Source organism: Carcharhinus amblyrhynchos, chromosome 6 (genome assembly GCF_965287045.1).
Source record: "Carcharhinus amblyrhynchos chromosome 6, sCarAmb.v2.hapA, whole genome shotgun sequence".
Lineage (NCBI taxonomy): Eukaryota > Metazoa > Chordata > Chondrichthyes > Carcharhiniformes > Carcharhinidae > Carcharhinus > Carcharhinus amblyrhynchos.
The window spans coordinates 125,900,059-125,924,650 of NC_137329.1; the positions used below are offsets into that span (position 1 = coordinate 125,900,059).

The following is a 24,592-nucleotide window of genomic DNA, read 5'->3' on the forward strand; positions in this document are numbered from 1 at the left end:
GTGCTGGAGCAAAAATCATCAGTTCAAGAATTGTGACTATGGCTCACATTGGTTTTTAGGTGTCAAGATCACCACCAACCTGTGCTGGTTACCCCCCCCCCCCCCCCCCCCCCCCCCCACACACACACACACACAATGCCAACACTATAGTTAAAAGTTCACCAATGCCTCAACTTTCTCAACAGACTAAGGAAACTTGTTATGTCCACTACGACTCTCGCATACTTTTACAGATGCACCACAGAAAGCATTTTTTCTGGTTGTATCACAGCTCGGTATGGCTCCTGCTCTGCCCAAGGCTGCAAGAAACTAGAAAGTGTCATGAGCAAAGTCCAGTCCATTGTTCAAACCAGCCTCCCATCCATTGACACTGTCTACACTACTTGCTGCCTTGGAAAAGCAGTCAACATAATTCAGGACCCCAGACATTCTCTATTCCACCACCTTCTGTCAGGAAACAGTCTGAGAGCATGTACCAACCAACTCAAGAACAGCTTCTTCCCTGCTGCCACAGACTTTCAGCTAATCCATTGGTTTACAGATAAGGTGCAGATTTTAGATCTAAATATCATTTACTTTGAGATAATCTCAAACTCTTGTGAAGTAAGCTGAACCATTAACAATCAGTTAGAGTTAACCAAATCTTGCAACAATTTAATCAAGTTTTTCGTTGATAATTTTAATTCCTGAGACTACATATCAACTAAAATTAAAGCATCTCCCTTTAGATGCCGTTTCCTTTGAAATGAGCTCCCTTTAAAACTAGGTGATGTGATTTTAAGGACATGAAAGAGATCGTGCTGTTACATCTAGGCCAATGTAAAGCTGTGTAGACAAAGAGTGGAGTTACTTCTCCATGTGGTCTGTTGTAATTTTCCAGCTTCATTTGGGAGATTGTGGTTGAAGAAGATAAAACTGAACTGGAGTGCTGTCAACAGATTGGTTGATGTCAAGACCTACAATACCACCTTTAAAGTTTAAAGTTTATTTGTTAGTGTCACAAGTCGGTTTACATTAACACTATGATGAGGTTACTGTGAAAATCTAGCCACTACAGTGTGGCACCTGTTTGGCTACACCGAGGGAGAATTTAGCCAATGCATCTAACCATGTCTTTCGGCATGTGGAAGGAAATCAGAGCATCCAGAAGGAACCCACGTAGACATGGGGAGAACATACAAACTCATTACAGACAATGACCCAAGTTGGGAATCAAACGTGGATCTTTGGTGCAGTGTTCACCACTGTGTCACTGTGGTGCCATGGATAAATACGAGCTTACTGAAAGAAACACTCAATGAAGGGAGTTCAAGTGAAACTAAAGCCTAAATAGTCAACGAAATGTCGCAAAGTCAGAGCATTGCAATATGTAATTCATCCCAAGGTCAACCCTACATCCTGTGTGTGCGTGCTGATCAACATCTGCACCCTTTAATGTTTGTTTGCTGGGTTATCAGGTGGGCAGAAATTCAGCAAGATTGATCTTTCACAAGTGTATTTACAGATAAATGTAGCCGCTGAACCATAACCATTGCTCACCGTCATTACTCATAAAGGTTTCTTTTGTTATAAAAGAGTGCCTTTTGGAACATCATCTGCACCAGCCCAATTCCTAAGATTGGTGGATCAATTTTTAAGTTGTCTTCCTGGTATACCAGATGTTTGTTGGATTATACCCGGGTGAAAGTGTCCAGTCAAAGAGTGTTTGAATAGTTTACAAGCAATATTATAATGTCATCAAGCACATGGTCTGCATATCACGAAACAAAAGTGTAACTTTTTCCAGATGTCAGTCCAGTATTTGGGTCACGTTATAGATGGTAGAGGCTTCCATTAAGCAATTAAAAAGATGGAGGCTACTTTAGGAGCACCAGTTCCAATGAACGTGTCACAATTGTGATCCTTTTTAGGATTAGTAATTATTATGGCAAATTTGTTCATAACTAACTACCTTCTTGAAGCCATTGCATAATTTATTGTGTGTGAACAAATCAGATGACAATGAGAGTAAGCAGACGAGGGCGTCAGAGGCTTTGCTGAAATCTGAAGTATTGGTTCATTTTAATCCGAAGCTACTCTTATTGCTTGTGAAGCTTCACCTTATGGAGTAGGGGCAGTAGTTTAACACATTATGCCTTCAGGAGAAGAATTTTTGTACTCCTGGTGCTGAATCTAAAAATGCTCAGCTAGAAAAGGAAACAGTATAAGTTTTGGGCTCTATAAAGGCATACTGTCTAACTGTTAGTCGATTGCAAAGCTGATAATTGATCTTATCTGCACACTCTTACGTTATCAAGTATTGGCAGAATGCCATGTTGATGCGTTACCACGCTTATTTTTACATATTGAACAGATGCCACCAAGTAATTTTGCTAATGTTCTTTATTTTTCACCAGTAGGTCATTTGCCTGTGACATCAGATCAGAGACATGATCCTATGATGGGGGAAGGTGATGGATATGATATTGAAAGGAACAATAGCTGGGGCACCTCTTCCATATCTGATTTGAAACCATGTGTCTCAAAGTTTGAGCTAACTGTCCAAGGTGTCTGTCTATTCTGGGGAGTCAGTGATCATTCTTCCTCGTCTGTATGGAAGAGTCTTATACTAATGCACGAAGGACATCCTGTAAAATCCAGATGAAGGAATTAGCATGTGGTTGGATCTTGATGTTCAGATTGAAGAAAAAGTGTTAACCCTGTGCACAAATAAGAAATGCACCACTGCTGTCTCCTTTTACACCCTTAGAAGTGGTTTAAAGTGCCATGGCAATGACTTTGTGGGTAAATTTAAGCATTACGTATTCTTCGTCTGAATTGGTGCACACTCAGTGGTCAAAAGTTATCATGAGATCTATTACAACTTGACAGACCAATGAAAAACTTGATTAACTTGTTGCAAGATTTGGTCAACTGTAACTGTTCATAGTTCAGTTTACTTCACAAGAGTTTGAGGATTATCTCAAAAGTAACTGGTATTTAGCATCTAAAATCTGTACCTTATCCGCAAACCAATGGATCAGCTGAAAGATTTGTACAATCCTTAACTTTCTTTAAAAGCTTCAAAAGAGCAAGGTTTATTATGTCAATAGTTTTTTCGCATCTTGCAGAAACACTGTTCGTGCGATTATCCAACGTTCACATTGCTTCTCTTAACAAGGAAGTTGAGAATTATGTTTGATTTGTTTTTACCTTCAGAAATTACATAATAGAGCATCAACAACAATCTCAAGTTGCTAAAGAGGAAGTAAGGTCAAAACTAGGCTAACTTCAGCAGGGAGACCCAATGTTAATGCATGATTATGCCACAAGTGAGAAATGAGTAGCAACCATAGTTTTGGCAAAAGAGGACCAATTTCTGAGATGGTTCAAGCCAAAGATAAATGAATTTGGCCACACCATGATGACAATTGTTGTCATTTCGGAATTATTTCTCTGAATTATATCCAGCAGTACCAACTCCTTTAGTCCCTGGTTTTGTGAATGCTGTTCTAGAAGACTTAGTTGAACCTGAGTTGTCTGGAACTGTCTGTGACTTTACCAGGTGAGAATGATACAGAATTAGTTCCAAGAGGACTGTCTACTGAAGTTTCAAATCCTACTTCTGAGATCAAGGACAACCAAATTCCAAAACACTGTATATAACCAGAAAAGAGTAGACATCCTCCTGATTGACTTTCTTATTGACTCTGTCTGATGAAGGAGCACCACTCCGAAAGCTCATACTAAAAATTGAACCTATTGAATTTTTTGCTGATGACACCAAGATTGGTGGAACGGCAAATTGCGCGGAGGGTGTGGAGAGTCTGCAGAAGGATCTAGATAGGCTGGGCGAATGGGCCAGGAACTGGCAAATGGAATTTAATGTTGGCAAGTGCGAGGTGGTCCACTTTGGTAGGAATAATGGTAGGAAGGACTATTACTTGGCGAAAAACTGCAGCAGGCGACTGTGCAGAGGGACCTCGGGGTCCTTGTGCATGAGTCGCAAAAACCCAGCTTGCAGGTACAGCAGGTGGTCAGGAAGGCAAATGGGATGCTGGCCTTCATAGCGAGGGGGATTGAATATAAAAGTAGGGAGGTCTTGCTGCATCTGTATAGGGCATTGGTGAGACCGCAGCTGGAGTAGTGTGTGCAGTTTTGGTCGCCGTACTTACGCAAGGATATTTTGGCCTTGGAGGGAGTGCAGAGGAGGTTTACTAGGCTGATACCGGAGTTGAGGGGGTTGAGCTATGAGGAGAGGCTGGATAGACTAGGCTTGTACTCGTTAGAGTTTAGAAGAATGAGGGGAGATTTCATTGAGACGTATAAGATGATGAATGGGATGGATAGGATAGAGGTGGAGAGACTCTTCCCGCTCAGAAAGGACAGTAGGACTAGGGGGCACAGCCTCAAGATAAAGGGGGGGCGGTTTAGAACGGAGTTGAGGAGGAACTTCTTCACTCAAAGGGTGGTGAATCTCTGGAATTCTCTGCCCGTTGTGGTGGTGGAGGCTACCTCGCTAAATATGTTTGAGATGCGGGTTGATGGGTTTTTGATAAGAGAGGGGATTAAGGGTTATGGGGAGAGGGTGGGAATGTGGAACTGAGCCACGACAGATCAGCCATGATCTTATTGAATGGCGGGGCAGGCTCGAAGGGCCAGATGGCCTACTCCTGCTCCTATTTCTTATGTTCTTATGTTAACCTAGTGTTGTCAGACTACTTACAGTGCTATGCATCATTAATCATTGTATCTAAGCTATTCGTTGTCCTATGTATAAATCATTGTAATTTATTGTCATGTAGAGTCTGGGGGATGTTGCATACTTAAATATTTGCATAATTACTTTAAGAGCTGATTACATTGTGTCATTATGCTGTTGTGCAGATGACCGTTTTGGTTTCAGTTTGTACTCTCTACAGGCCAGAGCTCTCAGAATAAATCTGTTGTTGATAGTTTGAATCTACATGTGCAACTTATGTCATTTTCTTTGTGTAAAGCACACAATCCCTAACTTAGAACATTACAACCACTACTTCTCCATGTATAAAGAAGGGACCTGGACGTTGTCATCAATAAGTCACCAACAGCGGACATGCAGGTGCAGTAGACAATTGGGAAGGTCAATAGTATATTAGCTTTAATCTTAAGAGAGTTGTGTGCAGGAGTAGTCAAGTCTCTCTTCAAATATCTAGATCTTTGGTTCGACTGCACCTGAAGTAGCATGTGCAGTTTTAGTTCCCTTTAACAAGCTTATTATTGCCATAGGAGTTCTTTTTCCTGGCTGATGTTGAGCTTCTTCAATGTCATTGGGGCTGTATTCATCCAGGCAAGTGGAGATTATTTCTTCATACTTCTGACTCGTGCCATGTAGATGGTGGACAGGTTTTGAGGGATCAAGAGGTGAGTTACTCTGCCTTGGGCCACTGCTCTGTTACTCCCAGTTCAAATGCAGGTGATTGTACGTTGAAACTAAGATCATTCAATGTTCAGCTCCAGGTCAGTAATGCTTTCTTAAAGATTGTTCATACATTGTGCCTCAATGCAACTTGTCATGATATTCTTTCACAGTATTCAGGTATTTCTCTGTGTCGTTGCTTTGATTTATTTCTATGAAAATTCAGTTTACAATTTTAAAAAAATCAGACTAGGATTTGGGATGCCTAGTCGTATCGTTGTATCTCCAGTTTTGGACTATTTGGATGTTATAACTATGAAAATATGGTGCAAAATACTTTGTTATTTCACGATGAATTGAAGTGTATCGCCCACTCTGTTTTCTGAAATTCATACAAAAATATGTAAAATGAAAGTCAGGACTTTTTATAATTCAAACTTTATCCTCTGTCATGGTGGGATTTGCAATGGGTTCCCCAGAGCATCACCCTGGATATCTGGGTTACTAGACCAGGGACAATTTCACTGCACCACATTCTCAATCAGTGCGCTTCATTACTCGCTCTTTGAGAAACATGTGATTACACCATTGTAACAGCACCGAAATTAAGCCTTTGAAGTTTTGCAGCTTTTCTTAAGAGATTATTTTATTCAGTAGCGTGCACAGTCGTTACCCAAGCAATAGCTTTCGCAGTGGCTGAGTGGAGTTTGAGCCCTCTGCTAAATTTAGTCACTACATGATATAAAACATTCATGTTGGTGTTTCACAAGATGATGACAACCTGAACTTGTTTAGCTTTAGCTGGCCTTGATTTTGGAGACACCACGTCAGTGATTGGAAAAAAAATGACAAAACCCAGTTTGTTAGTGAATGTTTGATTTACTTGGTAGAGATGAAGATAGTCGATCATGTGGTGAAACGAAGAAGCAATGACAGGACCATTTCTGCAGTCCAGTTTGAGCAATAGCGCCAATGGGAAGCAGACCAAGTAAGTGTATGCGTTTATGCATTGGGCATTCTCTATCGTAATGTTTGCATAAACTTTCAATTCAACATATGACCCACAAGTTTCAATGATTTTGATTTAGTGTTGCTTGTGGCAAGTTGTCTTATTGACAGAAATATTGTACCATGCACTAAACAATGGTATTCCAAAAGCTTGGCTGTCTCTCAAATTTGAATGAAGCATATTTGAGGATCATGGAATTTAATTTGCTTGTTGCAAAAGCTATTAATTTTGAGACTTTTGGTCAAAAATCATCCAACATCACGTAACTGACTTTAACTTGTATGAAGGACAATATCCTTCGGCTGTAGCAGGAAGGACATCTTATGCTCGGATTTAATTCTTTATTCAACTGATGCTGAATCAAATCCAACTCTAGAAGCCAAATTGGAGAGATCTATACAAAAGCAGAGGTGCTAAATGAGTTGTCTGCATTTGTCGAGGAGAATGATGATGCCCTGTATTCACTCTGATTCCATATTTCTCACTGATCAGCATCTGTGTAAATAATTCTATGTTTTACAAAATGAAAATAACTACTGGTTAACGGGTGTTTGCTTTATCTGGGTGCTTGTGTTTTGTTACAGTGTAATTGTGGCTCTGTGCAGTTCAGAGTTGGGAATGCGCAGCCGTGGGCATCTGGAAAACCTTCTGATGTGCAAAAGCTTCAAACAGATTTTGTAATCAAGAACAGATCACAGGTTTAGAGCCAAGTGAATCTTCAAAACCACAGTTGGTTTAATAATTTGCATTTTGCTTCCTTTAGGCGTGTTTAAATGTACCTTGAAGTTTCATGCGTCATATAGGAGTGAAGCGCAGATTTACTGTGGATTGAGAGGGGTGTATGGGACAGGAGTGCCAATTCTTGCTTGGCACGGAATCGGCTGTAAATTTAGATCTGGCCCAGAGTCGTTTGAGATTATTATTTTGCTCTCTGATGCCCATAAGAGGTTAAGGGAGAGTTTCTGGCTGCATTTCATTTTTGGTGTCGAACAGAAATTAGGCAGAAAGATTTGTTTTTGTTTAAACCAGCAGGTGGTGCTGGCCGCTGCCAGCTTTACTGCTCTCTGACCACCTTTTGTACTTGGTTGTCTCAGCTGAGGTCACTTTTTGTTACATAAGTTGAGAAACTAATCACCTGGCTGTGCAGACCATTTTGTACACATGGTTTTTATTCTCTTCATATCGCACACCATTTCTACTTTTAAGGACAAAACTGCTGTGATCCAAGTTTTTAAAGTTTTTTTTTAAACGAGAACTACATGTGAACCGACTGTAAACAGAAATGTTTTAAACTCTTTATTTACCATTGCTCAATCCCACAAAACAATGCAGCGAAACCCTTACCAAAATGTTTCCAAACCACTTTCCCAGTAGTTTGTGTTTTATGTTAGATTTCTGAAACTATACCACTCCAGAAGAAAGCGAGACGATGCTGAGGAGCACCACAGTCATTCCAGGAAGGCAATGATTAGTAATTAAACCAAAGGAATGATCATGGGAGATCTGAAACTAGAGACGGAAAACTGATTGATTTGCTGGAGAAGAAGCAGAGTGAGATGGGCAATGTTCCAAAGTGACCAATCTAAGTCCTTGGTCAGAGCAATTATTTAAACCTTTTCACAACCCATGTGCCTCCCCCTTCCCCCTCCCACTCCAGGAACAATTCATTAGTGTGGCACAATGGTTAGCACTGCTGCCTCACAGCGCCAGGGACCTGGGTTCAAATCCGGCCTCAGGTCATTGTGCAGAGTGTGTTCTCCCCGTGTCTGCGTGGGTTTCCTCCAGGTACTCTGGTTTCCTCCCACAGTCTGGAAGACATGCTGGGTTAGGGTGCATTGACAATGCTAAATTCTCCCTCAGTGTACCTGAGCAGGTGCTGGAATGTGGCAACAAAGGGATTTTCACAGTAACTTCATTGTAGTGTGAATGGAAACCTACTTGTGGCACTAATAAATTAACTTCAATTCAGAATGCTGATGGTGAGGGATGTTAATGGGTGTCTAAAATGCCATTCCTCCACCTTGGCCATTGTCCTGTTTCTGAATTCAACAAAGTTGAAGGAGGAGTTAAATATAGCTCTTGGAGCTGAAGGGATCAAAGGATATGGAGGAAAGGGGGGATCAGGATATTGAGTTGGATGATCAGCCATGGTAAAAATGAATGGTGGAGCAGGCCCATGGGGCCAAATGGCCTCCTGCTATTTTCTAAACTCTTTTAATGTTCTTGACTGGAGAACAGCAATTTCTTTAATGACTTCAAATACCTGAAGTCTCCCAAATCTTTCAGGCCTTGAAATCTTTCCAACAAAAGTGCACAGACCTGAAGAGAATGCTCCAGCTGTAACAGCGTTGACGTAACTTTTTCTTCTTTTTGTTCTCTTCCTTTACCAATAAAGCTAAAGATCATATTTGCTGGTTTGAAACAAGTTGTTCAACTTGTCCTGCCACGTTGACTTTTGTGTTTATACATCCACAGATGTCTCTCTTCCTTCCTGCACGTGGTTCAAAAATGAGTTCTTTTGACATAGCAGCACTCCCTTACCGAACACCAGATGGTTTAGATGAGGGTTGTTGGTTTCGGGGTACAGCTGGAGTCTAAGCAGTTGATAACTGTGTACGTTACCCATACGGGCATTAGTCAGCCTTCTGCTGTCACTCCTGCCCAGGCCTTCGCAGCACAACAACACCAAGTTATCTGCAGCCTTGTTGGAGGATCCTGATCAGGTTTAGCTTTCAGCTCCCTTTTGTGCCAGGTTGCTGGTGAGTCACTATTACCATGGGAATGTATGTGCTTGCCTGGCTCTGCATCACTTAGCAAGTCTCCAACCAAAAGCTGACTTGTTCCAGGCATGTTTTCCTTGGAGCTGCTGTGATTGCATTTTACTGGAAGGCTGCCAGTGGAACCATACCCAGTATGGAATAACTATGAAGGGTGGTGTGTTTCTGTGCCATAAATTCTAAGTAAGAAGTCACCACCATCAGAAAAAGTAGCAAAGGGATGATGGAGCACCAAACCTGTGTTCTGTTAAACTATGACTAATTTTTAAACCCTGTTAACACTTTAATTGCACTTCAGATCTGATTTCCTAATACGCAGTTAATGAGTTTGCAAGGACAAGTTTGGATTTGCTTAGACAAAGCTTGCTTACGAGCTTTCCATGTCAGCCACTGTCACAAGGCTATCTTTCTGCTGCTGTCTGTTCTTCCATGGTATGTCATTGTCACTGAGAACATCAGCATTTGTATTCCATCCCTCATTGCCATTGAACTAAATGGCTTGCTGTCAGCCATTGCAAAGGACTGTTAAGAGTCAACCACATTGCTGTGGGTCTGCAGTCATGTGTAGGCCAGACCCACGTAAGGACAGCAGATTCCCCCCATCCCCAGAATGGATTTTACAACAACTGGTGATAGTTGTTGTGATGACCATTACTGAGACTAGTTTTATATTCCAAATTTAAATTCTGTCAGCTGATATTGTGGGATTAAAGCTCCTGTTGCCAAAGCATTAGGGAGCACTGGGGGAGGCAATGGTGTATCGTCACTGGAGCTGAAATCCCAGGGTAATGACCTGGGGACCCTGATTCCAAACTCACCATGGCAGATGGTGGAATTTGAATTCAATCAATAAAAATCTGGTGTTAAAAGTCTAATGATGACGATCACAAAATGCACAATGCTAATGTAAGCAGCACTTAGCAATAACCTGCTCACTGTTCAACCAGGGTCATTCAGTTCCTGACCTCACTGCTCACTGTTCAAACATGGTCAGAAGAGTTGAATTACTGAGCTGAGGTGAGAGTGACTGCCTATGATATCAAGGCAGCTTTTGATCGAGAGTGGCAAGGAGCTCAGACAAAACTGGAGTCAATGGGAATTGGAAAAAGTCTCCACTGGTTGGAGCCGCACTGAACCTAAGAAGGTGGTTATGGTTGATGCAGGTCGATTCTCCGTTCCAAGACATCACTTGTTTCTTGGCAGTGTCCGAGGCCCAACCATCTTCAACTGCTGCATCAATGATTTTCCCCCATCACTCGTTGGCAGTGGGGATGTTCATTGCTTGCTGCACAATATTCAGCATCACGTGACTTCTCAGATACTGAAGCACTCAGTTCCAAATGCAGCAAGAATGGACAATATCCAGGCTTGGGCTGGCAAGTTGCAAGTGACATTCACGCCACACGAATGCCAGGTAATAACCATCTTCAACAAGATAAAACTCCTCCATCTCCCCTTGGCATTCAATAAGGCTGCCATCACTGAATCCCCCACTATCAACATCCTTTAGGGAAGGAAATAACATGCAGATGGAGGAGGAGAAAGTGGGCTCCCAGACACGCGGCCTTTGTTTGAACAGAGGGGAGTATGGTAGGATGAGAGAAGAATTGGCGAATGTGGACTGGGGGAGTGCGTTGGAAGGTAGGTCTGCTGAGGAGCAGTGGAGGATCTTTAAGGAGATCTTTCTTGGTGCTCAGCGGAAATTTATTCCGATGGTCAAAAAGGACCGTAGGAGGAGAGATAATAAGCTGTGGATAACGAAGGAGGTGAAGGAAAGTGTTAAATTAAAAGCGGAGGTGTTTAGAGTAGCTAAGAGTAGTGGGCGAGAAGAGGATTGGGAGAGGTTTAAATGTCAACAAAGATTGACAAAGAAGTTGATTAAGAAGGGTAGGAGAAACTATGAAGCTGGGCTAGCGCTTAATATAAAAAAGGATAGCAAGAGTTTTTATAAATATATAAAAAGGAAGAGGCTGGCTAGGGTGAACGTTGGTCCCTTAGAGGATGAGAGGGGGGACTTAGTGGTAGGGGATGGGGATATGGCTGAGGTCTTGAATAACTTTTTTGTTTCGGTCTTCACAGAGGAGGACGTGAATAATTTGCCGGATGTTAGAGATGGAAAGGTGGTAGGACTGGAGGGTCTCGATGACATTACTGTTACTGGAGAGGTGGTGCTCGACAGACTGGAGGGGCTGATTGTGGACAAGTCCTCAGGACCGGATGGAATGCATCCGAGGGTCCTGAAAGAAATGGCGGAGGTGATAGTGGATGCCTTGGTGGTTATTTTCCAGACGTCGCTGGATTCCGGGGAAGTGCCAGAAGATTGGAAAACGGCTAACGTTACGCCGATGTTTAAGAAGGGTGCCAGGCAAAAGGCGGGGAATTATAGGCCTGTTAGTTTAACGTCTGTTGTAGGTAAAATGTTAGAATCTGTCATCAAGGAGGAAATAGCGAGGCATCTTGAGGGGAACTGCTTGATAGAGCAGACGCAGCACGGTTTCCTTAAAGGGAAGTCGTGTCTGACAAATTTATTGGAGTTCTATGAGGATGTGTCTAGGGCAGTGGATAGAGGAGAGCCGGTGGATGTGGTCTTTCTGGATTTTCAGAAGGCGTTTGACAAGGTACCTCACAAGAGGTTATTACAGAAGGTCAGGGGGCATGGAGTTGGGGGTAGGGTGTTAGCGTGGATAGAGGACTGGTTGTCAAATAGGAGGCAGAGTGTGGGGGTCAATGGGTGCTATTCGGATTGGCGGATGGTGACTAGTGGAGTGCCCCAGGGGTCGGTGCTGGGGCCTCAGCTATTTACCATTTATATAAATGATCTGGAGGAGGGAACCGAATGTAGGGTATCGAAATTTGCTGATGACACCAAAATTGGTGGAAAGGCAAATTGTGCGGAGGGTGGGGAGAGTCTACAGAAGGATCTAGATAGGCTGGGCGAATGGGCCAGGAAATGGCAAATGGAATTTAATGTTGGCAAGTGCGAGGTGGTCCACTTTGGTAGGAATAATGGTAGGAAGGATTATTACTTACGTGGAGAAAAACTGCAGCAGGCGACGGTGCAGAAGGACCTCGGGGTCCTTGTGCATGAGTTGCAAAAACCCAGCTTGCAGGTACAGCAGGTGGTCAGGAAGGCAAATGGGATGCTGGCCTTCATCGCGAGGGGGATTGAATATAAAAGTAGGGAGGTCTTGCTGCAGCTGTATAGGGCATTGGTGAGGCCGCAGCTGGAGTACTGTGTGCAGTTTTGGGCGCCGTACGTACGCAAGGATATTTTAGCCTTGGAGGGAGTGCAGAGGAGGTTTACTAGGCTGATGCCGGAGTTGAGGGGGTTGAGCTATGAGGAGAGGCTGAATAGATTAGGCTTGTACTCGTTAGAGTTTAGAAGAATGAGGGGAGATCTCATTGAGACGTATAAGATGATGAATGGGATGGATAGGATAGAGGTGGAGAGACTCTTCCTGCTCAGAAAGGATAGTAGGACTAGGGGGCATAGCCTCAAGACAAAGGAGGGGCGGTTTAGAACAGAGTTGAGGAGGAACTTCTTCACTCAAAGGGTGGTGAATCTCTGGAATTCTCTGCCCGTTGAAGTGGTGGAGGCTGCCTCGCTAAATATTTTTAAGACGCGGGTTGATGGGTTTTTGATAAGAGAGGGGATTAAGGGTTATGGGGAGAGGGCGGGAATGTGGAACTGAGCCACAACAGATCAGCCATGATCTTATTGAATGGTGGGGCAGGCTCGAAGGGCTAGTTGGCCTACTCCTGCTCCTATTTCTTATGTTCTTATGTAACATAAGAAATAGGAGCAGGAGTTGGCCATCTAGCCCCTTGAGCCTGCCCTGCCTTTCAATAAGATCATGGCTGATCTGAAGTGGATCAGTTCCACTTTACTGCTTTCTCCCCGTAACCCTTAATTCCCCTGTCTATCAGAAACCTATCTACCCGTGACTTAAACATATTCAACGAGGTAGCCTCCACTGCTTCAATGGGCAGAGAATTCCAGAGATTCCCCACCCTCTGAGAGAAGAAGTTCCTCCTCAACTCTGTTCTAAACTGCACCCCCCCCCACCCCCCTCATTTTGAGGCTGAACATAGCCAAAGGCACGCTGACACTGAGCCATTGGATAGCTGATCAAAGAGGAGGGATTTAAGAAGGGTCTTAAAGGACAGATTTAGGGAAGAAATGTCAGGTCCTGGAGCTAAAAACATAGCCATCAATTCAAATCAGGGATTCGCAATAGACTAGAATTGGAGGAGTTGGAGGACTGGAGATGGTTATAGCGATGGGTGAGGCAATGGCAGAATTTGTACAAGAGGACCTTGTTTAAAAGGTTAATTATTAGTTTGAGCATATTTTAAGTGGATCTAAATAGCTAGCTGATAGTTACACAGGAGGCCACCCCCAGCATGGGGCCTGATGTTACTTTGCCAACGTCACACTCATACTCGAGCAAGCCTGAAATGTTACGAAATGAAATTTGTATCTGCAAGGCAAGCAAGTACCTGGTCCAAGAGACAGAAGTTACAGGGACCTCAAACAATGACCGAGCTTGGGGTCCAAGCAGCTGAAGGAACAGATGAGTTTTAAATCAAGCAGCAAGTGATACACACAAGAGACGGGGGCCCGTCGCAGGATTTCCTGATGCCCACTTTGGTTTTGGATGGCTTGTACTGATCGCCAGGGAGGAAACATCTTTTCTTGTATATGTAGTATGCTTGTGTGTGTGAGTGCAATGTCATGAAGTTGTGCTTGCATCAGATAATTTTAATCCTCTGGCTGAAAACTCAGACATGAACTTTTCAGACACTTTAAAACAAGCTCGAAATGATGACTGGAAATTATGGCCATAAAATGACTGCTCCAATTGGCATCACTGTTACTATGACTGACACAAATGTTACTGTGACTGTGCGGCCAAATTCCTATCCAATTTGATTTTCAAGTTTGCTGACAACACCACCACAGTGGGTCGGATCTCAAACAATGACGAGACAGAGTACAGGAATGAGATAGAGAATCTGGTGAACTGGTGCGGCAACAATAATCTCTCCTTCAATGTCAACAAAATGAAGGAGATTGTCATCGACTTAAGGAACCATAAAGGAGAACCTGCCCCTGTCTACATCAATGGGGATGAAGTGGAAATGGTCGAGAACTTAAAGGTTTTTAGGTGTCCAGATCACCAATGACCTGTCCTTGTCTCCCCATGCTGACACTATAGTTAAAGCCCACCAATGCCTCTACCTTCAAAAACTATGGAAATTTGGCATGTCAGCTATGACTCTCACCAACTTCTACAGATGCACATAAAAAGCATTCTTTCTGGTTGTATCACAGCTTGATATGGTTCTTGCTCTGTCCAAGACCACAAGGAAGTACAAAAGGTTGTGAATGTAGCCCAATCCATCACGCAAACCAGCCTCCCATCTATTAACTTTGTCTACACTTCCCACTGCCTCAGAAAAGCAACCAGCATAATTAAGGACCCCAGCACCCCAAAAATTCTCTCTTTTGCTTTCTTCCTTTGGAAAAAGATACAAAAGCCTAAGGTCACGTACCAACCAACTCGAGAACAGCTGCTTCCCTGCTGCTGTCAGACTTTTGAATGGACTTGCATTGCATTAAGTTGATCTTTCTCTACACCCTAGCTATGACTATAACACTACATTCTGCACTCTCTCCTTTCCTTCTCTTTGAACGGCATGTTTTGTCTGTACAGCATGCAAGAAACAATACTTTTCACTGCATTGCTAATACATGTGACTATAAACCAAGTCATTGTTTCCCATGTGACTCTTCTTTGGGATGGAGATGCTGTGTCTGAAAAGGCTCCACATAGAATCTTCCACATTCCTCATGACTTTATCTCGTGTACCATTAACAACGCATCAAGACAAGTGCCCGAGATTGGAGATAGGACATCAAATCTAATCACCTGAGCCAGGATAGAATAGCTTGGGTTCATGTGTAGACGTGAACCAATCAAGCTACCTGTTGGATTACACAATAACATTTCATAAGAACATATGAACTAGGAGCAGGAGTAGGCCATTTGGCCCCTCGAGCCTTCTCTGCTATTCAATAAGATCATGGCTGATCTTTTTGTGGATTCAGCTCCACTAACCTGCCCATTCACCATAACCCTTAATTGCTTTACTATTCAAAAATTTATATACCTATCTTTGCCTTAAAAACATAAAACTTGTACTTAAATTACCTGATGAAGGAGCAGCTCTCCAAAAGCTCATGAAGATAAACCTGTTGGACTTTAACCTGGTGTTGAGAGACTTCTTACTGCGTCTTAAAAATTTTCTATGAAGTAACCTCAATTGCTTCACTGGCAGGGAATTCCGCAGGTTCACAACCCTTTGTGTGAAGAAGTTCCTCCTCAACTCAGTCCTAAAACTGCTCCCCCTTACTTTGGGGTCATGCCCCTTAGTTCTAGTTTCACCTGTTTCAGTGGAAACAACCTCCCTGCTTCTATCTTATCTACTGCTTTCATCTTGTATGTTACTATAAGATCCACCCTTCATTCTTCTAAATTCCAATGAATATAGCCCTAGTCTACTCAGTGTCTCCTCATCAGCTAACACACTCAACTTTCTCACTTAGACAGTGGAGCGAGAGCAAGTCACATGACCAACAAACTCTTTTTGGGTCTTGGTAACATTTTGCAGAAAGTTGATGCTGATAAATTGAAGCTGGTGAGCATAGAGAGTGGCTACCTTATCTCAGATCTGCTGCAGATCTTGCCCAATCTTTCTCTCCATCCTTTCTGATGGGTTTCAGCCTTGTTTGCTGATCGCGATTAACCAGAGGATTCCCTTCTCTGAAAAGAGAACTTTCAAAAGTGAAATTCTGCTCTGCAGAGGAATAACCAAATTAGCTGTTAAAACATCAAGATCATCCAAGGAGCATCTGACCAACAGAGTTATTGAGCCACTCAGTATGTTCCTTGTATCGTGGGCCACAACTGGATCAGCTTAAATTTGTTTATTAGTCACAAATAGGCTTACATTAACACTGCAAGGAAGTTACTGTGAAAATCCCCTAGTTGCCACACTCCGGCACCTGTTTGGGTAAACTGGGAGAATTTAGCCTGGCCAATGCACCTAACCAGCATGTCTTTTGGATTGTGGGAGGAAACTGGAGCACCTGGAGAAAATCCATGCAGATGTGGGGCGAATGTGCAGACATTGCACAGACAGTGACCCAAGCCAGGAATCAAACCCAGCTCTTTGGCACTGTGAGGCAGCAGTGCTTTCTACTGTGCTGCCCAGACTATAACATGTAGATGTGCGCGTGTGTGGGCCCTCCGAGTTTGTGAGAGAGTCTGATTTACTGCATATTAAAATATTTTAGTTAGATTGGTATAAGTACATTCAAACTAAGCTCTTGCACTGACGGAAAGCTCTCCTGCCTGGAAAGACAAGGGCAGCAGATACCTGGGAACCCCATCACCTGCAGGGTCTCTCCAAGCAGCGCCATGCAGAGGATAGTAGTACTCTGAAGAAGTCATTTAATTGAGTTGATTGGATGTGTCATGGGCCTGGCAGTATGAATAACAAGGAGGAACACTTGCTGGGGGTCAAGCTATTGACAAGAATGCAACAGGCAAAATGGTGGGTGAAGAGGCTGGGCCTTCTGTTGAGACTGGACTGCTGGCTGGCTCAACTTTTACCGCCACAGGGGCTAACTCTGCATTGGATATGGCTTCTAAAATATGGGAAGATCCACTCTTCATGATCAGGAAACATGAGGAAGGAAAAAGGAAGAGATTTTTAACTAATCCCATAAAAATGATCAGGAAATACTGCAAAAGAATTTGGACAAAACAGAAAAAAAGAACAAAGACAAGAAGCAGCAGCACAAGAAACATTGACAATATAATCCCAGTGGTGATGAGCAGCGTAAAGCAAAATGACATGAAAAGGCTGCAAGTTCATCCATATCTATTTCAAAGAAGCTGCCTGGGTATGGCTTGAAGGTGAAAGATTCTCTCGGTATTATACAGCAACATGGTTCCCTACCCTCTGACCCAGCTAAAGCATCTCGCAAAATCAGACCCAGGTCACAGTCAGGAAGCTGCTCCTGGAAAAGCCCTACAACAATCTCTCACATCAGACACGAAGATTCCCGGCACACAAGATCCAGTTCAACAACTTGGTCATCTCCAAGACATTCCGAGGTATATTCGCGGTACTCTGGGAAAAAAAATGGAAATGATCAAGTACAGAAGGTGTCCCCAATGAGAGGAGAGAACCATAGGAGGCCTTATTCTAATCAATCAGGAAAACTTAGAGCAAAGGAGCTGAATCGGGGCCGGTAAGAGATGATGGAGGATGTAAAATGGAATGAGAAAGCTCTCCAATGTAAAATTAGACAATACAAAGAGGAAGAGAAAAGGAGCGGGAACTGGAGAGCAACGATACGAGAGAAGGAAAACTTCTCCACAGAATGAAGGTACAAAACACCACAATGTCTTCAGTAGAAGGTCGCGTGAAACACAATATTCATTCCATTCAGCAGACACTGGTACAGGAGGAGAACTTCATGAGGAAGTGAACCTGACTTTACAGAGTGGACATGAGCTGAGATTCTGTGAGAAGGAACAGTATCTGGAAAATATGGCAGCTGCCGAGTTTACCTTTCCTTCTGTAAATACTTAATGAAAGAAAAAAAAGTTGAGTCATGTTGAACTCAGAACATTCACAGTTTCTCTCCACCGAGACTGTCGGACCTGAGATTTTCTAGAACTTTGTTTTTACTTTGTATAAAAGAATCAGGATTTAGAAATCGCCATTGCTCAGGGAAATGGACCTGAATGTGCAGAAAACGCCTTGCTTCAGATTAGTTTTACTCCCTCCCAGATTGTCCATCCGAAGGTAATGTTTTGGTCTCAGTGATAAAATTGTGGATGCACAAAGAGCTTAAAGGCCAGTAAAACGACCCAACTCGTACCCGTGGAATTTTCAGGACCAAACCTCCAACACTGACCATCAAATTCCCTGTGAATTGCCAGAAATTGGTGGTATTTAAATGTTAACCCAGCTTGTTCCTTTAATGCCATCACTCTTAGTACGGCTGAGGAAAATCAGAGGCAGTTTAACTACTTGTAAATTTCAGACTCTTTAAAAAATACAACTGTAACAAGATGCGAGACCGAGAGTATGGCAGATGCACATTAGACACAAAATGGTAACATCTAGATTAGTAAGTCAGTCCCCATCCTGACGTGGAAGCATATCACTGTTCCTTCACTGTCACTGGGTCAAAATCCTGGAACTTTCTCCCTAATAGCACTGTGGGTGTACCTACACCACGTGGACTGCAGCGGTTCAAAAAGGCAGCTCACCCACCACCTTGAGGGCAATTTGATCTTGGCAGTGAATACTGGCTTAGCTGAAAACACCTACATCCCCTGAGAGAATAAATACAACATCAGTGTTGCCAAACCTTTGACAGAAGCTGCAGGTAAATACTTCGCAGGAGTTACAAGAGTCACATCAAAGGCTGTCAGCTCCTTTTATGAAAAGATGTTGCCACCTGGGGTATTGCCTGAACAATGAAATTGATAGAGCTGCTGGTATCAAGTCCAAATGGAAATGCTGGACAGCTGTGATTTCATACCTACAAACGTTTCGTGTTGCTTACGTTTCTGGTTAAATTCCGCACAAGATGAAAGAAAAATAACATCAGACCCGGAGAGATTTTTGACAGGTTGATGGGCAGTTGAATTGAAAAGGCAGGTAACTCTGTGCATTTCTGGCACTTGCTGATTGTAATCAGTTTTTCACTCTGTATCCATTCCTCTTTGTTTCTTGCTGTTGTATAACACCAGTTAAATCTGCAAAAACACAACGAGAGTTTGTTTTGCTCTTCTGTAAGTGCTCACATTTACATCGTGCCTTTCACCAGCTTGGCATTGCAAGGTGCTTCATAAGAAATGCAAGGTTTTGGAAGTACAGTCATTGTTCTGATATATGTCCTACTGCAGATGATCCACAGCATTGTTCCATAGGCAACAATGTGACGATGACCAAATCATTGGTTTTAGCGATGTTGGTTCAGACTGTGCGGAACGCTAGCACAGATTATATAGTGCACAGAGGCCATTTGATCCATTATCAGTTCTGGCTTTTTTAAATGGACTTTCTAGTTCCATTCCCGATGGTCCTGTAATGTTTTTGCCTTCATGTATTTACCTGATACACTGAAATTACTACAGTCCCCATGGTGTGTTATGTTTGGCAGTGTGAGGTCTAAAGTTGTGAAGATGACCAGAGTGAGAGGTTTTATGTTGGACAGGACAAGTAATATGAATTAGGAGCAGGGGTCAGCCATCTGGCCCCATCAGCCTGCTCCGCCATTCAATAAAAAATGGCTGATCTCGGCTTCATTCACCAGCCTGCTCACCATAACCCTTTAATGCCTTTACTGTTCAAAATCCTATTTATCTTTGCCTTAAAACAAAGAGAGAACTTCAATTGCTTCGTTGGACCATTCACTGAGATCATGACTGATCTGATAGAATCCTCAACTCCACTTTCCAGCTTTACCCCCATAACCATTGACTGCCTTACTGATTAAAACTCTGTTTATCTCCGCCTTGGACATATTTAATGACACAGCCCTCCATGGTAAAGAATTCCACAGATTCACTACCCTTTGAGAGAAAAAATCCTCCTCCTCATCTCTGTCTTCAATGGGTGACCCCCTCACTCAGATTGTGTCCCAGACTCTCCCACAAGGGGAAACAGCTTCTCAACATCAATCCTGACAAGCCCTCTGAGAATCTGATATGTCTCAATAAGGTTGCGCCTCATTCTTCTAAATTCCGAGTACAGGCCCAACCTCGCTTCATAAGACAATCCCTCCATACCTGGGATCAACTTAGTGAACCTTCTGTGAAGTGCCTATAATGTCAGTATATCTTTCATAAGGTGACCAAAACTGTTAATGGCATTGTAGGTGTGGCTTAACCAGTGCCTTGCACAGTTTTAGCAAGACTTTCCTATTTTTCAACTCTATTCTTTTGGAATAAAGGCCAACATTCCATTTGCCTTCCGTATTACCTGATAAACTTGCATGTTAGCTTTCTATGTTTTATGCACAAGGACCCCAAATTCCTCTGCTCTGCAGCTTTCTCCATTTAAATAATATTCCATTTCTTTATTCTTCCTACCAAAGTGCATTACTTCACATTTTCCTACATTATATTCCAACCACCGAGTTTCTGCCCAATCACCTCATTTGTCTATGTCCCTCTGTAGACTCTGTCACCTCAGCACTTGCCTTCCCTTCTATTTTTGTGTCATCCACAAACGAAGCAATATTTTGATTTGATTTATTATTGTCACGTACTAACATACAATGAGAAGTATTGTTTCTTGCGGACTATACAGACAAAGCATGCCGTTCATAGACAAGGAAACGAGGGGGTTCAGGATGTAGTGCTACAGTCATAGCGAGGGTGTAGAGAAAGATCAACTTAATGCATGGTAAGTCCATTCAAAAATCTGACAGCAGCAGGGAAGAAGCTGTTCTTGAATTGGTTGATATGTGACCTCAGACTTCTGTATCTTTTTCCCAAAGGAAGAAGGTGGAAGAGAGAATTTCCAGGGTGCATGGGGTCCTTGATGCTGGCTACTTTGCTGAGTGTAGACAGAGTCAATGGATGGGAGGCTGGTTTGCGTGATGCATTGAGCTACATTCACGACTCTTTGTAGTTCTTTGTGGTCTTGGGCAGAGCAGTTGTTGTGATACAGCCAGAAATAATGTTTTCTATGGTGCATCTGTAAAAGTTCACGAGAGTCATAGCTGACATGCCAAATTTCTTTAGTCTTCTGAGAAAGTAGATGCATCTTAACTATGATGCGGAGATGCTGGCATTGGACTGGGGTGAGCACATTAAGAAGTCTCACAACACCAGGTTAAAGTCCAACAGGTTTATTTGGTAGTAAACGCCACAAGCTTTCAGAGCACTGCTCCTTCATCAAGTGAGTCTGATGAAGGGGCAGTGCTCTGAAAGCTTGTGGTTTGTGCTACCAAATAAACCTGTTGGACTTTAACCCGGTGTTGAGAGACATTTTTAACTATACTATCAGCATGCAGGGACCAGGACAAGTAGTTGGTGATCTGGACACCTAAAAACCTGAAGCACTCAACCCTTTCTACTTCGTCCCTATTGTTGTAGACAGGGGCATGTTCTCCTTTCGACTTCCTGAAGTCGATGACAATCTCCTTCATTCTGTTGACGTTGAGGGAGAGATTATTGTCGCCACACCTGTTCACCAGATTCTCTACCTCATTCCTGTACTCTGATTGAGATCCAACCCACTGTGGTCATGTCGTCAACAAACTTGAAAATCGAGTTGGAGGGGAATTTGGCCGCATAGTCAGAGGTGTATAAGGAATATAGTAGGGGGCTGAGAACACAGCCTTGTGGGGATCCGATGTTGAGGATCATCGTGGAGGAGGTGTTGTTTTTTATCCTTGCTGATTGTGCTCTGAGAGTTAGGAAGTTCAGGATCCATTTGCAAAGGGAAGTGCCGAGGCTCACACATGGAGTTTGGAGATGAGTTTCATGGGAATGATGGTGTTGAAGGCTGAGCTGTAGTCAGTAAATAGGAGTCTGACATAGGTGTCCGTATTATCTGGGTGTTCCAGGGTTGGATGCAAGGCCAGGGAAAAGGTGTCTGCTGTGGATCTGTTGTGGCGGTAGACAAACTGTAGTGGATCCAGGTAGTCCAGGAGGCTGGAATTGATTCGTGCCGTGACTAACCTTTTGAAGCACTTCGTAATGATGGATGTCAGAGCCACCGGCCGATAGTCATCAAGACACGCTGCTTGGTTTTTCTTAGTTACCGGGATGATGGTCATCTTCTTGAAGTGGATAGGGACCTCAGGTTGGTGTAAAAAGCGGTTGAAGGTGTCTGTGATTACCTCCGCTAGCTGATCTGCGCAGGATCTGAGTGCATGTCCGGCTACCCCATCGGGACCAGTCGCTTTCCATGGGTTGACCTTCAAGAAAGCTGCTTGCTCTCGTGCAATGGTGACCCCCCAGTACAGGTTCTTCCAGAGTGGAGGGCATGGTCTCACTGACCTCTTGCTCAAAACAGGCGTAGAATGCATTGCGCTCATCAGGGAGGGGTGCATTGGAGCCGGCGATTTTACGTGCATTCATCTTGTAGCCTGCTATGTCTTGCAGACCTTGCCATGTGGCCTGGGACTCCAGCTTGGTCGGGTATTGTCTTTTGGCAACTTTGATGGATCTCCTCAGATCATATCTGGTTTTCTTGTATAGGCCAATAATACATTCTCTTCCCTCATCCAAGTCATTAATACATATGTGGCCCTCAATCTCATCGAAACAAACTGAAAGAACCTCAAACCTGCACCCCTGACCTGTGGGTCACCTTGTCTTTCAGGTCCCTTACCTGCTTCAGCTGCAGTCACACACTCCTGTCCCTGATCTGCTTCCCAACTGAAGAGTTCTATCCTTCGGGATCTGACCCCTTCCTAAACAAGGCATCCAGTTCTCTCTCCCTCCCTAATGTGTTGTGTTTGCAGCTCAGCCTCCAACTCAGTGACTCTGAGCTGAAGCTCCTCAAGCCACAGACACTTAGTGCAGATGTTCTTGTCCTGGATAACACTCGTATCCGCGAACTCCCACGTGCTGCAGCCAGGACACAGCATCCGTCCTGTCATACTTGTGAACTTCAATTACTTAATTATTTTCAATTATTTATTTTCTTTTAGATATTAATTAGTCTTGACACAAGCTGAAGGACAAATTTAAACCTTTGGAAAATCGACCTTGGTCACTCACTGGATATTCGCAGATTCTCAACAAGAAAACCTCACCACCTCCCATGGAGAGCAGCAGAAACTCAATTCCTACAGAGTGAAAAAGCAAAGGAGAACTGAACTGCCCTGCCCCCTCTCACCTGGCTCTCCCCCCTCCCCTTCCTCATCAGGCTTCTCCCCATCACCCCCCTTCACCAGGTTCCTCCCCCTCCCCCAATCAGACGTCCACACTCGGTTCAAAGCCAGTTGCACAGACTGAATGTGTGTGTGTGTTCTGAACAAAGGGATTAGCTGAATCCAGCTACAGCAGAGACCAGTTCAAACTAGTTTTCGTAATTCATTCATTCTTTCAGCTGCTGGGGGTTTCCTCGGATGAGCTTGGTGAAGTTGGTAGAGTTTCAATGCCTCAGTTATCAGGCAAGTTAAAATTGCTGCTGCTCTCTCCACTAACCCTGCAATCCTGCACACTGATGTCAATCCCATCCGCTGAGCTGTGATGAGCAGTTCTATTGGTCTATTTCACTGTCCCAAATGGCTTTCTTTTTACCAGATGAAGTTTAAACCAGTGCCTGTTTGCATGTTCAGATCTGTTAACAATCCCGTGGTACTTTTAAAATGAAAGAACCATTAGCAAACTTTCCTCCTCAGACACGGTCACAAGGGAACATGTTAATGGATTATTTATTTGTGTTATTTTGTGGCTTCTTGCCTGGTGCAAAATCATCGCTTTGCTTAACATGTAACACTTGCCGTTTGAAGTATGGCATTGATTTAGAAGTTCTTTGGAATGGAGACTGAGAGAGATGGGTACAGTATTTATAGGATGCCTTTTCTGATCTCCACAACAGTGTCACTGGCTGGTATAGAACCTGGTTTTTGCTGAAAAAGAGACATACTGTTGAAGCTTTTTGTCTGGCACTCACTGGGACAGACTTGAGAGTACCCAGTTTCAAAGGGAGCAACAATCTATACCTGTGAGAAAAAAGTTGCTGGTTGGCCGGATAGATGGGCCAAGGCGTTGCCATGGAGATTGCAGCAGGGCAGCTCTTTAGGCATTTGAGCTTTGTTTGAATTAACAGCGTGGGAGATGATAGTTTCCTGGTGCAAGCTCCGTGACGAAGACTGAACCAGAACCACCTGCCTGTTGTACAGCTCCACTCTTGTCCAGGAAGTGCCCTTTCACAGCCTGTAAGACTGGCTGGGCTGGGTCTGTTGGTATGAAATGGCTATTTGTTTTGTCTGGGTTGTGTCCTCATGCTTGAAGTTCTGTGAAAGTCTCTGCGGAGGCATTCAAATAATTTCTCTCAGAAGGTTAATGAGACAAAGTTATCTTCTCGTCCATTCTATGATATCTGCGGCAATCGATTATTGGTTGGAAATAAATGATTTTTCTGGGTATTTCTGGAAGGTTTGCAGTATTAATTGCCCAGAAAAGATTTGTTACGATTCCGATTGGTGTTATAACTGGATGACACAATCCCAGAACGGAATCTTAACTGAAAGAATGTAACTTTATTTGTAATAAAGAGAAAAGAGTCACATGACCATTAATTAGTTTTTTACATTTATTAAATGTGAAAGAAATGGATTATAATACAATACTCACTCCATGGCTTCATAAA

General features: G+C 43.3%; 1 pseudogene; it reads left to right on the forward strand.

Annotated features, from left to right (window-relative positions):
• Positions 1 to 15,796: 15,796 nt before the first annotated feature.
• On the forward strand, positions 15,797 to 17,726 carry LOC145344390 (pre-mRNA-splicing factor CWC25 homolog; annotated as a pseudogene).
• The last annotated feature ends 6,866 nt before the right edge of the window (positions 17,727 to 24,592 follow it).